The following is a 16,387-nucleotide window of genomic DNA, read 5'->3' on the forward strand; positions in this document are numbered from 1 at the left end:
GACACTCTGCAAGACAGGTTATGATGTTCTCCAATGGCAGAGACCACCTTTTTCTTGTTCCTGCTAAATCTGTGCTTAGCACAGAGCTTATACTCAACAAACATTTATCAAATGGATAACTGAATTCCAACTGTCTATTGCTCACATGGCTGCCTGGCCTAAAGACTGTAAGTTCCTTGAAGGCAGGGTCTGTCTTTCCTCCCCACACCCTTGGCACATGGCACAGTGATTGGACTAGAGAAGACCTTCTACCCATTTGTGAATGAATGAAACTGTCCCCCTCATTCCATGTCAGAGCCATTCTGCTTATAATGCCTGCAGATGAGTCCATCTGGTCAGCAAGAGCCTAGGACAGTGGTTCTCAACCTTGGCTGCACATTAGAATCACCTGGGAATCATTTTAAACTCCTGATTTCTGCGCCTCATCCTCCGGAAATTCTGTTTCTTTGTTAAGTGGTGGGGCCACGACATTAGTAACAAAGAAACAGAATTTCTGGAGGATGAGGCCCAGAAATCAGGATTTTAAAAAGATTCCCCAGTGATTCTAATGTGCAGACAAGGTTGAGAACCACTGGCCCAGGAAGACAGAGCAGGCCAGGCAGGTAACAAGCCACACATGAGTGTCTGAGTACCAGATGGATTATCTCCAGATAAGCTGGAAATAAAATGACTATCAGAAACAGTCATAGCCCATTGACTATTTCTCTGGTATTTAGAATCATTGTTATACAGCTGCTCACAGTCCCTTTCTGACACCTGCTCCAGAGAGCTGAGGAATTTTGAGGGTGTTTCTCCATGATCATTCTTGGAAAGGGCCCTACCTAGCCCAATTTCACATCCCTCTTAGTCCCTCAACATCTCTAGTGGCAAGGAACACTCGATCTCAAGAGGCAGAGACTCCAGCCCTGCACAGCTCCAGAGTTTAACAAAGTCCTGCTCTGCAGAATCCAAAATGTCCTTCCCGTGACTTTACTACTGATCAAGGCTGTCCCACTTGGGGCCACCTTCTAAGGATGGCTCTGTAGACACGTGAGATAGTTATTGGGCCTTCCTGTGGCCCCATTTGTTTTACACCAGTGACATGACCCTGTTCTTTGTTCCCTGCTGTTCATCCCTTCTTTCCCACGGGCCCAGGACTCAGCCTGCTCTCTTCTCTCCAAGAGGACTCTGCCCACTTTAGCTGGCATGCGCTTGCCCCAAACTCAGAGAGTACAAAGTGGAGACCCAGTCCCTCAAATTCCTCCTATTGTCTTAGAGACGTCTTCCCCACCCCCAGGGTTGGGGAGGGAAGGAGGGTTTATTTTGTTTTCTTGACCGGGATAACCAAGAATCCAAAAATGAGGTTGTAGTCATGATCCCTTCCCAAGATGGCACCTGGGAGCTTCATGAGCACCCACTTTCACTATCTTGAGGGTGGGGTTTGTAACATTTCCCTATCTTCTAGCTCTTCCCTCTTAGGCTCCTCACCATGGAAGAGGTGCCATTATGTGTACCCCAGTCTCAGGTGGGAAGCCTGCTCTAAACTGAGGAATAGGCACTCATGGCTTTCATCTCTAATGAATGGTCTCACTGAGGGGTGCTCCTCATAACCCCAACTCTCCTCTGAGAAGAGGTTAGCAGCTTAGTCCCCAAACTTTTCATATGGGACATGGTCTCAAGTCCCTTCTGCCCAGGGAGTTTCCTTCGGGTCACTGTCTAGCATACCAGCGTGAGGAACCATGACTGGATTCAATGCTATGAAATGGCAATATGATGGCAGATTAGGCCAGCTATACAGGAACACCCAGATCCTTCCCATAAACAATCTCTTATCTTCACGGGTTTCTATAGTCAGCTCAGGCTGCTTTATCAAAATACCATAGGTGGTGTGGCTTAAACAACAGACATTTATTTCTCACAGTTCCGGAGGCTGGGAAGTCCAAGATTAAGGTGCCAGCCAATTCCGTTCCTGTGAAGGCCTTCTTCCTGGCTTACAGGTCGCTGCCTTCTTGCTGTTTTTAGATGGTGGGGATTGGGAGGGGGAGAGAAGAAAAGAGAGAGGGAAAGTCTTCTTGTAAGGTCTTTTTTAATAATAGCATTAATATCACCTTGCTGACCCTGGCTTCATGACCATAATTTACCTACTAACCTCCCAAAGGCCCCGTCTCCAATATCATCACATTGGAGGGTGGTTAAGGCTTTAACATATGAATTTGAGGGGGATGCAATTCAATTCATAGAGGTTTCCCAAAAATATATATACATAAATGAAGCAAAGAAGAGTTTTATTATTAGGGGAATGCCCCCAAACCTTAATGCAACATTCAACAGAGCTAGGCCAGTACAGTGGAAGGTCCAGGACAGAGACAACCTAGAACCAGCTTGAAGCTGCCCCCAAAGTCTGCCTGGTGCTAAGCCTTCACAGTGCTCACATTTGAGCCTCAGGTCTTAGTCTAGTGGGAGAAATGGCAGATCCAGCCCTGCCCCCAGAACCAGGAGAACAGGAACAAAGAGACAGCAGAAGAGACTGCCCAGTGCGGAATAGAATGGTCTAGGCCTCCTAGCCCAAGTCTGCTCATGCCAGGTCAGGGGTCCTGGGGCTTAAATCAATCAAGTGAAAAAAACAGAGGAGGAAGAAAGTCAGAGGCACAGACCCTGGAAGCTGGCCTGGTCAAGGGGCAAGGCCACACATGTATGCTTAGACATATTAATTCTTTTGAAATTTTGCCCCTTTAAAACCTTTAGTGCCCTTGAATCTGACCAATCCAAGTTGGTGATAGGCCTGAGTGACCTGTGCTGTCCCTGGGTCCCCAAACTCTATATCCATGTAAAAGGGTGTCACCTGGAGCTGCACACAGATTTCAGATTTGGTCATTTTTACCCACTTCACATACACTGGCATGTGAAACGTGGAATGATGCAACTCGAGATTGCTTTAGATCTCCTCGCAGCTGCATCTCACTCCTGGGTTATTCTGAGTTTATGTATTTCCCACCAAACCCCAATTAGTTGTCCCATGAACTGCTTTCAAGTCAGCTCTTCCCAGTCCTAAAATGGTATAAATGATCCTTTGTATCTATATTTGGGAGTTTACATTTACTTCTACTGAAGGTTATCAGGTTGATTTTGGCCCCTGATTCAAACCCATTAAAATGATTCTGAGTTGTAATTTGCTGCACAACACATGAACTATTTTTGCCTTTACTGAGATTTTCTCTGCAGTGTCTCAAGAGTTGCTGTTCAAACTAAAAATGTCCTACTTAGCATTCATCCAGCTGCCTCCTTCACTTCTTCCAAAACAGAGCTCAAAGCGAAACTCTCCCAGGAAGGCTTCCAAGATTAAAAGGGGGCAGGAATCAAGCGCTTTCCTTCTAGGACCAGGGGGAAATTCCTGAGCTCAGGCTCTGAGCGCCTGGGGCTACTCACAGATTTCAAAGGGGAAGCTCCCTCCTTAGAAGTGAGGAGCACAAATGTGAAATCACCTAATGTGGAATTGTTGCATGTGCTACTTCTGTGGAGAGAGGTCTTGTGCCTTCTGCCTTCTGCCAGGTGCCTTCAGATGCCAGGTGCCCCACCGGCCTGGAAGGCCCATAACCTCTTCCAGAGAGAGAAAAAGAAGTCTCCAAGAGCCATCTTTGTGAGCGCCCAACCCCCTGCCCACTAGCTGAAGTTATAGCTGAAACCAAAGAGCAGCTGGAATATTCTGGCTTGAGAAAGGCAGTGAAGTTTGGAGGTCAAGTACTCAGAGCTCTGGGTCCAAACACTGGCTCTGCCACTTGTTCATGGGTGAGCCCTGGACAAGCGCTTCTGTAGAATGAGGCTTTTTATAGCTCCTCCTTCTAAAGGAGAAAATGAAATAATGGCAGTGAAGCACCCCGTAGAGGGCCTATCCCGCAGGAGGTGCTCAATACATGATATGCCCATCACTGTTTATTATCACTCTCTTCTTGGCTCATCTCTGATTAGAAACATATGGGAAGTCTCAGTTATTGGCACCAATTTCCCACTTGCGAGCATGCTGGCCACAGTGTATATTTAAAACAGAAGTTTTATTAAAAGCACTAAAGATCAATAAGCATTATGCTCTGAAAGCAGCGAATTAGTGATGTTAACGGATCTGCCTTTCAGTGTCTCTAAGTGATTGTGTGTAAGTCACCCTGTTTCAATTATTTACTGCTACATAAAAACAGACTAAATTTAGTGGCTTAAACAGCAAGGATTTACTATTTCTCCCTGATTCCGTGGACTGGCCAGGATCAGCTGGGCAGGTCTACTCCGCGTGGTGTTGGACAGGGTCCCTCCTGCAGCTACCTTTGTGGGGATCGGGTGAGCTGGGGCAGCCTTGCTGGCTCCACTCCCACCTGGCACACAGCTGGGCTGGCTGGGCCCTCTTGCTCTCGGTATGGCCTCTCTTCACTGAGTGGCTTAGTGTGACTGTCATCACATGGCACTGGATCCCAGCAGGGTGAAAGCAGGAGCTGCCAGGCCCCCTAAGGCCCGGGGCTGGGAGTCATGCAGCATCACCTCCGCTGCATTCTGTTGGTCAAAGCAAGTCAGAAGACAAGCCTAGTTTAAGGTGAGGAAATAGACTCTACTTCCAGATGGGAAGAGCAGCATGCCTGTCAGAGATGGAGGCATTTTTGTAAACAACCTACCACACACTCTTGCTCCAGTTTCTATTCCGGCCCTTTTATATGGACCATGCAAGTCAGTGCTCCCTGGAGGAACCCCTCACCAGCCATGGGCTGGCTGGCTATCTCCTTCTCCCAATCTCACTGGCTATTTTTCCTGCTCATATTCTTTGGCCCTCCCAGCACCATTCGCCTCTTCACCGCAGCTCTCCCCAGACTCTCCTTGGGCTGAGAGTAAGGCCAGTTATTCCTTCCAATTACATTCTCCCAAGTTAGTAGTTTTCCAATATATTTTAGAGGAAATATGTTGACCTGACAGATCTTGAGACCATGATGGAACGACATTAGACTGAGATGAAAAATATACAGAAGGTGGTACCTGCTTCTGTATATTTTGATCCTCTCTTATGGAAAAAAAATCTACATAGCTCCAGCAGTGCGATGCAGGCGAAGGACCCTCCCCCTCTTCTTGAGTCCCGGCCTCTGTGCCCTGACCCTGGGCAGACAGAGTTGCAGACAAGAAGGAAAACAACGTGTCTCCTCACAGCCCCAGAACCTGGCCGCGTGCTCCAGTGCCCACCTCCAGTGTGGAGAGAGGCTACACCCATTCCTCCTCCCAATGGAGCTGGCTTCCACCTCCCCCCCGGAGGACACAGTGCCTGTCTCCTGCTTGTTTCCCATGCAGGGGTTGCTAAATAATCCTCTGGATCTGAGTGAGATGATAATGCCAGTGGTCCTAATCCAGCATCTAGAAGGGTTCAGGAATCTGGAGAAGGCACTATGTGTAAATTAAATAAGAGTCCAGAGACAAAACATAATTTTGAAAAGCATCATAGGGAGTCAGAGAAGTCTTAGCTAAAGGAACTAAGTTCTCTTTGTCTCAGGACCCCTTGCTATTTATTAACACAATTTGTCCCAAGGCAAGGCAGATACATATCAAAGGGCATACAGAATCCATTGTCAGATTGAGGAATTGCCTTTGGCTGTTCAGGTGTCTGGCTTATGAGACTTAACAAAATTCATCACTGAGAACAAAGATTCATAAGCATATGTGAATGAAACCAAAACACTGGTCGGATCTAGGAAGGCATGGAGAGTTAAGGCAGAGGCATAGAAATTGCTCTTCCCCTCTCTCATCAATCCATGTTTATGGTCTTTCAGATAAGTTGTTATGTAAAATTATTTATTTATCTAAGATGCACCTACACTGAATTTATCTGAAAAATAAAAAAGTCGATGTTAAGAAAAAAATTGTAAATGGGAGATTGTAAGAGAGGGTTTCATGTGCCAGCAAAAGTTACTGGCATGCCATGTTTGGCACGCGTGCCATGGGTTGCCCACCCCTGTCCTAAGGCAAGGTAGATATACACATTAAAGGGTAGGGCTACTATACAGAATCCATTGTTAGATTGGGGAATTGCTTACGGCTGTTCAGGTGTTTGGCCAGTAGGAGGCAATAACATGTAGATTAAGATGCCCTTAGCTGTCTGGCAGCAAGCAATCATTTAATGCAGCGGTTCTCAACCTGTGGGTCTCTACTCTTTGGGGGTTGAACGACCCTTTCACAGGGGTCACCTTAGACCATCGGAAAACACATATATAATTACATATTGTTTTTGTGATTAATCACTATGCTTTAATTATGTTCAATTTGTAACAATGAAAATACATCCTGCATATCAGATATTTAATTATGATTCATAACAGTAGCAAAATTACAGTTATGAAGTAGCAACAAAAATAATTTTATGGTTGGGGGTCACCACAACATGAGGAACTGTATTAAAGGGTCGCCGCATTAGGAAAGTTGAGAACCACTGATTTAATGCATCCTTTTCAGGTTTGGGGAAATGCCCTCAGCCATTTCCAGATGATTCAGCCCTGCTGACATGCTGGAATTGGCTTCCGGCAGGATGATGATAAAAATAATGTTTATTAATTGTTACTGATAATACATAATTTAAATAATTAAAATATGATTATGATTATGATAATAAATGAATATAAAACAATATGTTTATTGAGCACTCCCTAAGTGCCAGGCACTACACAAAGTGCTTGCTATACAATATTAATTATAGCTCACACATTCCTAGTAATTTGCCAAGGTGACATAGCTCACAGCCAGGAAGTGGCCAAACTTGGCTTCCAACCCAGAGGCAATGCTCTCTTCATCAGACTAAACTGGGGATTCACATCATCCGGAAGTCCTCACGGAGCCAAATGCTACTCCCATGCCTGATAAAACTGGGCTCTCAGCACCTGCTAGCATCAGCACACCCAGGACTCTGCCTAGTCCCATAGGCAGCACATGGGGGAAGCTCTGGCCCCAGGTTCTAATGAAACACAGCAGTTTCCCTGGGAGAAGGTTTGGAGAGAGGGGTGCAGCAGAGGGAGGGGGAGCACCGACAGCAGGCAGGCAGGCAGAATGCCTTGGAGATAGGGCATCAGTCAGGGTTCTTCAGAGGGACAGGACCAGTAAGCTATTTATAAAAGGGGATGTATTATGACGAATTGACTCATGTGATTATGAAAGCTGAGAAGTCCCATGATTTGCCATCTGTAAGCGGAGACCTAGAAAGCCAGTGGGGTAATTCAGTCTGAGTCTGAAGTCCTATAAACAGGTGTAAATCCCAGCCTGATGGCCAGAGAAGGTGAGCTATGTCTCAGCTTGAACAGTGAGGCAGGACAAAAGGGGTGGATTCCTCCTTCCTCCACTTTTTGCTCTATTCAGGCCTTCAGTGGGCTGGATGAGGCCCACCCATGCGGGGGACGGCAGTCTGCTTTACTGAGTCCACCCATTCAAATGCTAACCTCAACTCACAAGGAAACATTCTCACAGACACAGCCAGAAATAATGTTGAATCTGGGTACTCCACAGCCAATCAAGTAGACACACACAATTAACCATCACCCACGGGGACTTTGCAGGAACCGCTGCCTCACAGAGCTCCCTTTGGCTCCTCTTAGCAGCATCCTTCCCTGCAGTGGCGAGAGAAGGCATTTCCCAGTGTCTACACAGAGGCTTCAGGCATCTTCTCTGCCAGCTTCCCTGGAGCTCCCAGTGCTGTGTCCTTAGGGCACTTCCTGGGCTGGCGCCCTGGGTCTGGCTCTAAGGAAGCCATCGTTTTAATTAGCCTCATCCACCATACCGCATCTCACAAACACCAGAGCCTTCTCTGCAACTCTGACCTTGGCTTCTCAGGCAGCTGCTGTGAAAATAGATTGTGTTTAGCCCATCCCCAGCCCAGCCACTCTGAAGTCAAACAGACACGGCGAGCTTTACATCTAATTTGCATGGCAAGCTACACTTTTGCCTGGGTACACCTTGACTCAACAATTTCATGTTATATTCCCTTTGTTCTTTTGGGCATCATTCAGTCTGAAATAACAAGTGGATTCATGTCAACCCAGAAGGCAGTCTCCCTGGGCTTCCTAAGGTTTGTGTCACCAATCCTCTCTCTTTTTGGTTCTTAACTACAAAACAATAACACATACATAGGAAAATGACTTTTAAAACAAAAATGTACAGCTTAATTATCACAAAGTAAACATCCATAAGAATCATCACCCAAATAAAAATGGAATAATATCCTAGAAGCTTCCTTAGGCCTCCTCCAAATCACCTCTCTTCTGTGCCCCCAGAGATGACATCTAGCCATATATATATTTTTAAATATATTTTATTGATTTTTTTACAGAGAGGAAGGGAGAGAGATAGAGAGTTAGAAACATTGGTGAGAGAGAAACATCGATCAGCTGCCTCCTGCACATCTCCCACTGGGGATGTGCCTGCAACCAAGGTACATGCCCTTGACCAGAATCGAACCTGGGACCTTTCAGTCCGCAGGCCGACGCTTTATCCACTGAGCCAAACCGGTTTTGGCTAGCCATATTTTTATGGTAATCACTTATTTAGTTTTATCACCTAATCAAGCACCTCTTAATTCTATAGTTCTTATAGTAAAAAATGAAATCATACCGTATACTTTTTGTGTCAAGTTTGTTTTGATCAATGTTATGTTTATGAGATTCATACACATTGTAAATGGCGTTCATTTATTTTCATTGTTGTATCAATTTCTTTTGTATGAGATACACAAGTTATTTAACGATTCCCCTATTGATGGGCATTTGGGTTGTTTCTAGTTTGGGGCTATTACAAACAAAATGGTGATAACCATTGTTGAGCACATCTCTTGGTGCCCCTGCTGAATTGCTGAGTCATAGAGCAGATGTATGTCAGCTCTAGTAGATATGCCAAACTGTTCTCCCAAGAGATTGTAACAAGTGCTACTCCTGCGAGTACTGTAAGAGGGTCCCTTGTGTCATTCTTTGCTAATGGTCATTTCCTTTAATTTTAGCTATGCTGGGCAGTGTTCTGTATGACTATAATTTGGTTTTCTTATTTTTCCATTTCACTGATTACTAGTGAGGCTGACAGCTTCTTCATATTTATTGGTCAATTGAATATTTATTTTTGTGACATTCTTATTGGTGATTCTTGCCTATTTTTCCATGAAGTTGTCCCTTTTTTCCCTCTTGATTTGTAAGACATCTTTTTATGCCTTTGTCATTATGTGTGTTGTGAAATATTTTTCCATATATAGTTGTTTTTTTACTTTCTTAATAATGCCTTTTGATGAACAGAAGTTCTTAATTTAATGTAGTACAATTCATCAGTCTTTCCTTTGTCCTTAGTGCCTTTTCTGTGTCTTGTTCTAGTAAGATGTCTTTTTCTACCTCAGGTCATGAAAATGTTTTCTTTTGGAAGACTTAGACAATTGACTCTTGACCAACATTGGTTTGAACTGCACAGGTGCACTTATTTAAGCATTTGCTCCCCCCCCCCAAAAAAAACAACAACAAACAAACAAACATATTTTAAAACTTTTTGGAGATTTGCTTACTACTGTGAGGCAATCATATTGATTATATTAGGTTACCATAAAGTAATCATATTGCTGCTTTTTCATTATCAACACACAAATTATTATGCCATTCCACTATCTTTTCATTTTTGATGCATTCTGTTGGTAATACATATAACATCTACAGTGTTTTGTGTCATATAATGCAATATTGATGTAGATATTGAAAGACAGATGATTTATCTTATAAACAGGTAACTTAAGCTTAACAGTATGGAGAAATACAGTAAAGTAACTATGAATGTATTTTCTCTTTTTATGATTTTCATAACAACATTTTCTTTTCTTTAGCTTACTTTATTGTAAAAAAACCATAATACATATAACATACAAAATAGGTATTAATCAACTATTTATGTTCAGTAAGGCTCCTGATCAACAGTCAGCTATTAATAGTTAAACTTTTAGGGACCTAAAAGTGACTCATGGATTTTTGACTGCTTGGGGGTCATTGCTCTTAACCCCCATGTTGTTCAAGGGTCAACTATAGTTTTTATCCCCACCTGTTCTTTTTTTCTACAAGTGAAGAAAAATTTCTATTTCCTATGAATTTTGAAATTAATTTGTCAAGATTAATGCACACACAAAAAGCCCTGTATAATTTTGATTTGGATTCCATGATTCTTCACCTAAATTTGGAAAGAACTGACATCTGTATAAAGTTGCATCCTCCAGTTCATGAGCATGGTCAACCTCCTCCCCCTCTATTTATTTATATAGGTCTCCTTTTATTTCCTTCAATAATATTTCCAGAGCATTCTACACAAAGGTCTTTCACACATTCATTAGATTTATTCCTATATTTGATTCTTCTAATACTTTTGTAAATGGGAATCTTTACAATTTTTTTTCCCTAACCACTTCCTTTTGCTAGATAGAAAGCAATTGATTTTTGTATATGGACCTTGTATCTGTAAACTTACTTGTGTCTGTAAACTTGTAAAAATTTGTAGGTTATTTTTTTCCTTGCCTCACTTTTTTTGGCTAGGGACCTTCAGTTGACGTTGGCTTGGAGTGCTGTTGGCTTACTAGTTATGTTGTTTAAATCTTCCACCCTCTATTACAGAAGGAAAGCTTTCAATATTTCATCATTAAGTCTGATATTTGTTATGGGCTTGTTGTAGATTGACTTTTATCAGGCTAATAAATTCTCTTCTATTCCTATTTTGCTGAATGACTTTTGTTTGCTTATTTTAATGACAAATGGGTGTTGAATTTTATTGATTTTTATTTATTAAGATGTTTATATAAATACTAGAGGCCCGGTGCGCAAAATTCATGCACGGAGGGGGAGTCCCTTAGCCCGGCCTGCACCCTCTCGCAATCCGGTACCCCTCAGGGGATGGCTGACCAGCAGTTGGACACCCCTCTCACAATCCGGGACCCCTCAGGGGATGTCTGACCAGCAGTTGGACACCCCTCTCGCAATCTGGGACCCTGGCTCCTAACTGCTCACCTGCCTCACTGATTGCCCCTAACCACTCTGCCTGCCTGCCTGATCGCCCCTAACTGCTCACTTGCCTACCTGATTGCCCCTAACCACCTTTGCCTTGGCCCCTGCTGCGTGGCTTTGTCCGGAAGGAAATCTGGAAGGTCATTTGGTCTAATTAGAATGTTATACATTTATTATTAGAGATTCACTTTCGTTCTGTTAGTGTGAATTAGGTTGATTGAAGTTTGAATGTTAAACTAACCTTACTTTCCTGGAATAGATCTCATTTGATCTGATGCGCTATCCTTGTATACATTAACTAATATATATATACTGCTGTTTTAGGTGCCATGGTGACGGGGAGCCCCCGGTCTGAGCCTCCTTGCCTGGCCTGTGCTGTAGCAAAGACTAATCCAGACACTGACAGCACACCCCACACTGGCCACCATGTCCCCCCCTTTTTAAAAAAATATATTTTATTGCTTTTTTACAGAGAGGAAGGGAGAGGGAGAGGGAGTTTGAAACACTGATGAGAGAGAAACATCGATCAACCTCCTCCCGCACGCCCCCAACTGGGGATGTGCCCACAACCCAAGCACATGCCCTCGACCAGAATCGAACCCGGGGCCCAGTCCACAGGCCGACCAGCGAGCCACACCCACCAGGGTGACATTAGCCAATATTTTGTTTAGGATTTTTGCGTCTGTGTTCTGAGTGTGATTGGCCTATAGTTGTCCTTTTTTATCGTGTTCCTGTCAAGTTTGGAATTAAGATTAGGTTGGCCTCATGAGACAAGTTGGGAAGCACGGCCTCTCTTTATGCTCTGGAACAATCTGCATGGGTTTGGCATTTTTTTCTTTCTTAAACATCTGACAGAATTCATCATTGAAGCCACGTGGATCTGGGAACAATTTCTTTGGAGGAGATTTTAAATTACGTATTGTATTTTCAATTTCTTTTTTTGCATTAATTTTGGTAAGTTGTGTTTCCCCTATGAATTTGTCCATTTCATCAAATTTTCACACTTTGTAGTATAAAGTTAATCATAACATCCCCTTAACATCTCTTTAATGTTTTGTGATATGTCAGAATTCCATCTTCATTCCTAACATTGGTACCTTCTCTTTTCTTTTCTTTTTTTAAATCAGCTTTGTCAAAGATTTATCAAGTTTATAACTATTCTCAAAGAACAAGCGTTTGGCTCTATTTATCCTCTCCATTTTAATTTTGTTTCTATTTCATTCATTTCTACACTTATCTTTATTATTTTCTTCCTCTTACATTTTTATGTTTAAAACTACCTCCCTTAAAAACCAAGGGGATAGCTCTCTAATAGAGAGAGTAAGAACAGCATACTGGTAAAGATATATGCAGGGTGTCTCAAAAAATGTACACACATATTTTGAGTAATATAAAGTCAATATTTATTAAAATACATTTCATTTTCAAAATTGAGCTATCAGCTGTTAAAATGTATATAAATTTAATTGGGAATATATATATATATATGTGTGTGTGTGTGTATATATATATATACACACACACATATATATACATACATATGTATATATACACATATATGTATATATATTAAAAGTAGTGTTTCAATTTCAAAACAATTATAGATGTAAGAAATGCGTGCAAGGGGCTTGGCCCTTGCAGCCCCGGCTTCATCCGGAAGGTTGTCTGGAAGGACTTCTGGCAGGTTGTTGGGCCATCAGGTCTAATTAGCATATTACACTTTTATTATTATAGATATAGATTCAGAAGCAGAAAGGGAACTAACATGTATTATGTACTAGTACGTGCCAGACGATTTACATGCGTACCTCATCCACCCATAGGGAGCAGGTATTTATGGTGAAGTGAATAAGACAAGGGACCCTGGAGTCTGGTGCCTTCCACCACTCTATGGGAACCTTGGCAGGTGCGTATGCTCAGTGGGCTTTGGTTCCCTCATTAAAATAACAATTCAGGTGAGCTCATAGTGTCATTATGAGGATTAAATAAGATAATGCATGTGCTGAGTCTCAGTAGGGAGAACATAGTGCACCCTGTACTTGGTTTGGTGGGTGGGGTGAACTGGGAGAAGTTGCAGGGAAGTGAGGGTTTGGGGGCCTAAGGGAGTCAGTACTGCAGGCAGTGGGTCCTGGCAGCTGGCACTTCAGAAATGATGAGTGGACTGTCATACCGGTATTTCAAATCAAAAGTGATTTGGGTAACATTTAATAGCATTTTCCCTTTTTAAAATATCTGTGCTTATCAAATAAATTATATGTGTGTCAGTCCCACAGAAGCTTCATCTAGAATTTGTACTTATTTTGTCTCTGTGATCATTTGAAATGTTATTTGCTTGATATTGCATACCAATTCCAATTTTAGAACTTCTACCAGTTTGTTACAACTTTTTTTTGTTGTTATTTTCAACTGGAACAAAAAGCACCCTGAAGCAACTGAGCTACCTCCATATTTAATTACACATTTGGCCACTCTGGTGTTTTATGGTAAAAAGGAACATATGTGAGGTGTCTGATTCCTCACCTAGTTTCTAGGGGAAGGGAGCATTTAGGTTCTAGGGTCCTGGCCTTTGTTTCCTTGACTAATGCCACAAGGGGAAGTGAAGATGAGGCCACCTTCCAGAGCCAGCGTGAAGGAATGGACCAGGAGCCGGCCTGTATGAGTGCAAACACGAGTTCCATCCTGGCTGGATGACCTTGAGCACTTCCCACCCCTTTTCTGAAAGCCTGCAGGAGGACAGCTGGGAGGAGGAGAGCTGGGGATCCGGAGAGGACTCGCCGGAAGTAGTGAGGCTTTTGTAGGAAAGTAGAGGCACACTGTGTTGGGAGAGAGGAACAGAAAGGGATCACAGAAAGTTGACTGCCTACTTGGGCAGCTTCCCTTTCTGTAAAACAAGGTTTGAATTCCGGATTGAGCATGTTCCCCAAACTCTACAACTTGGGGTTTCGGTGTTCATGTGTGGAAGAGCCTGGTTCAGCTGGGCAAGCTGTCCGCTCCGTCAAGAAGAATTGGAAGGGCTTTCCTAAGAGGAAATGTGCAGCTTGAATGGTGACAAAGAAATGTCTTGGTGAATAAGCAGGGCGTGGCATTTCACTCAGATGGCACAGGTTAGGAGTGAGTGGGAGTGGGTCTGGGTAGGGACTCAGTAGAAGGAGTGGGGAGTTGGGGAGGGGAGCAGAATGGGAAGAGGAGAATGAGGTAGTGAAGATACCGTAGCAAGATGCTTATAGCAAAATGCTCCAGGATCCTGAAGAAGGCATCTTGAATTGACCCTTGGCAAGAGAAATGTCCCAGGTCTGAGGGACATTGAGGGGTGCGGAAGTCAGTTCCAGCATGTCATAATTGTAAGAGTTTCATCAAAAGGTTGATGAACTTGGGGACTCAACAAGGGCTGAGTCACAGAGGTTGTTGCCCGGTTGGGAATGGCTAAAGGCATTTCCCCAAACCTGAAAAGGGATGATTGTTGCCAGACAGCTCAGGGCATCTTAATCTACATGTTATTGCCTCCTACTGGCCAAACACCTGAACAGTTGTAGGCTGATTTTCCCCATTCTGACAGTGCCTCTGTATGGAAACCCTGACCCTTTGAAGTGTATATCTCCACCTTGCCTCAGGACAATTTGTGTTAATAAAAAGCATGGGGTCCTGAGATCTTAGTTTCTTTAGCTAGGCTCCTCTGACCCCCATGCCTTTCAAAATTATATTTCGTCACTGGACTCTTAAGTTACACACAGTCCCTTTTCCAGATTGCTGAACGCTTAATGTCGAGACAAGAACCCCGGCAGAGGGGGAGAAGGGGATTCGGCCTTAAGTCAACGGATAGAGGTGAAGCTGGATAGTGTGGTCATAGGGAAGCAGGGCTTCCAATGTGCTCAGCATGGCCTTGAGCAAGTGATTTCTTGCCTCCAGGCCTCCATTTTCTATTTATACAGTGAACAAATAATGCTCCCATGCTCCTCTCTCCACCTGGGATGCAGGGGTCATGGTGATGAGCAGCTGAGGCCATGCAGTGAGAGCCGGGCACATCACAGGCTTTGATGAACTTAAAAAAAAGTTTGTATTGATTTCAGAGAGAGGAAGGGAGAGGGAGAGAGAGATAGAAACATCAATGAGAGAGAAACATCATTGTTTGACTGTCTCCTGCACGCCCCCTACTGGGGATCAAGCCTGCAACCCAGGCATTGAACTGTGACCTCCTGGTTCATGGGACAATGCTCATCCAACTGAGCCACATTGGCTGGACTGGCTTTGATGAACTTTTAACAAATGGTCTCTATTTTTATTTATTGAGCCAGAAAGAGCTCATGGTAATAGAGAGATAATTGGAGACTAAGTCTGGAATCCTAAGAAGGAATCTAGGAGAGCCTAGGATTGCAAGTTTACTAGATTTAGGGAATGGAAAGGTTTTCTAAGGGTCAGAAGCAAAGCCTGGGATAGATGTGTAAGACCCCTGAGACCCTGGAAGCCAGAAGAGAAGACAGCGATAAAGACCAAGACTGAATTTCCTGGCAGCCACGGTTTGGGGAGCAGGAGGCAATGAAGGCAGATGTAAAGAGAACAGAAAAGTGTGAATATCTTATGCACCTGAACTTGTGGAGTAAGATTCACCCCCTCATAACACTTATTCCAACATATGGTGTTATTGTGTGTAAGGAAGGAAAAAACAAATCCAGATATGATGAATTTCAGAGAGGAGGAATATAATTTCAATTTCAGTTTCATACCAGAAGAGGTGAGAAAGGCAATCCTTTACAAATAACTCTTTCACACATAGTCTTGTGGGAAGTCAGCTTTGGGAAGTCAGGGCCCTGGAGGAGCACATTTTTTCCTCCTCACTAGATCAAGAGGCTGAGCTCCAACTACGACTGTGTGTCTAGTCTCTAGGCTCACTTGGGGAATCTACCCCACCCGTCTGTGCTGGGCTCACCCCGGTATCTACCTAATTACACTAGGACTTGGGCAGACAAACACACCCACCACCCCGGCGCTCCAGGGCAGGGATGAGCCTAGGGGCTCAAATAACAAGGTACCAAGGAGAAACTAAAAGCCTGAAGGAAGACAGCTGGGGATGCAGGAGAGGACTCACAGGAAGTAGTGAGGCTTTTGTAGGAAAGGAGAAACACACTGTGTTGGGAGAGAGGAACAGAAAAGGGACCAAGGAAAATTTACTGCCTACTTGGGAAGTGCAGTGAGGGCTGTGGACAGAGATGAGACCTGACCTGTGGCCTGACAAACCAGATAAACCACAGTCGATTTAGTAACAGGTGCCCTTCACTGAGCATCCCCTGATCCCAGGTCCTGGGGACTACAGAGATGGCCTTTGCCTGGGGAGGTCACCTCTATTTGATGGCCAACTGGTGAGTTGACAATAAGAAAATGACGAAGGCATGGAAAGA

Source organism: Myotis davidii, unplaced genomic scaffold (genome assembly GCF_000327345.1).
Source record: "Myotis davidii unplaced genomic scaffold, ASM32734v1 scaffold1025, whole genome shotgun sequence".
Lineage (NCBI taxonomy): Eukaryota > Metazoa > Chordata > Mammalia > Chiroptera > Vespertilionidae > Myotis > Myotis davidii.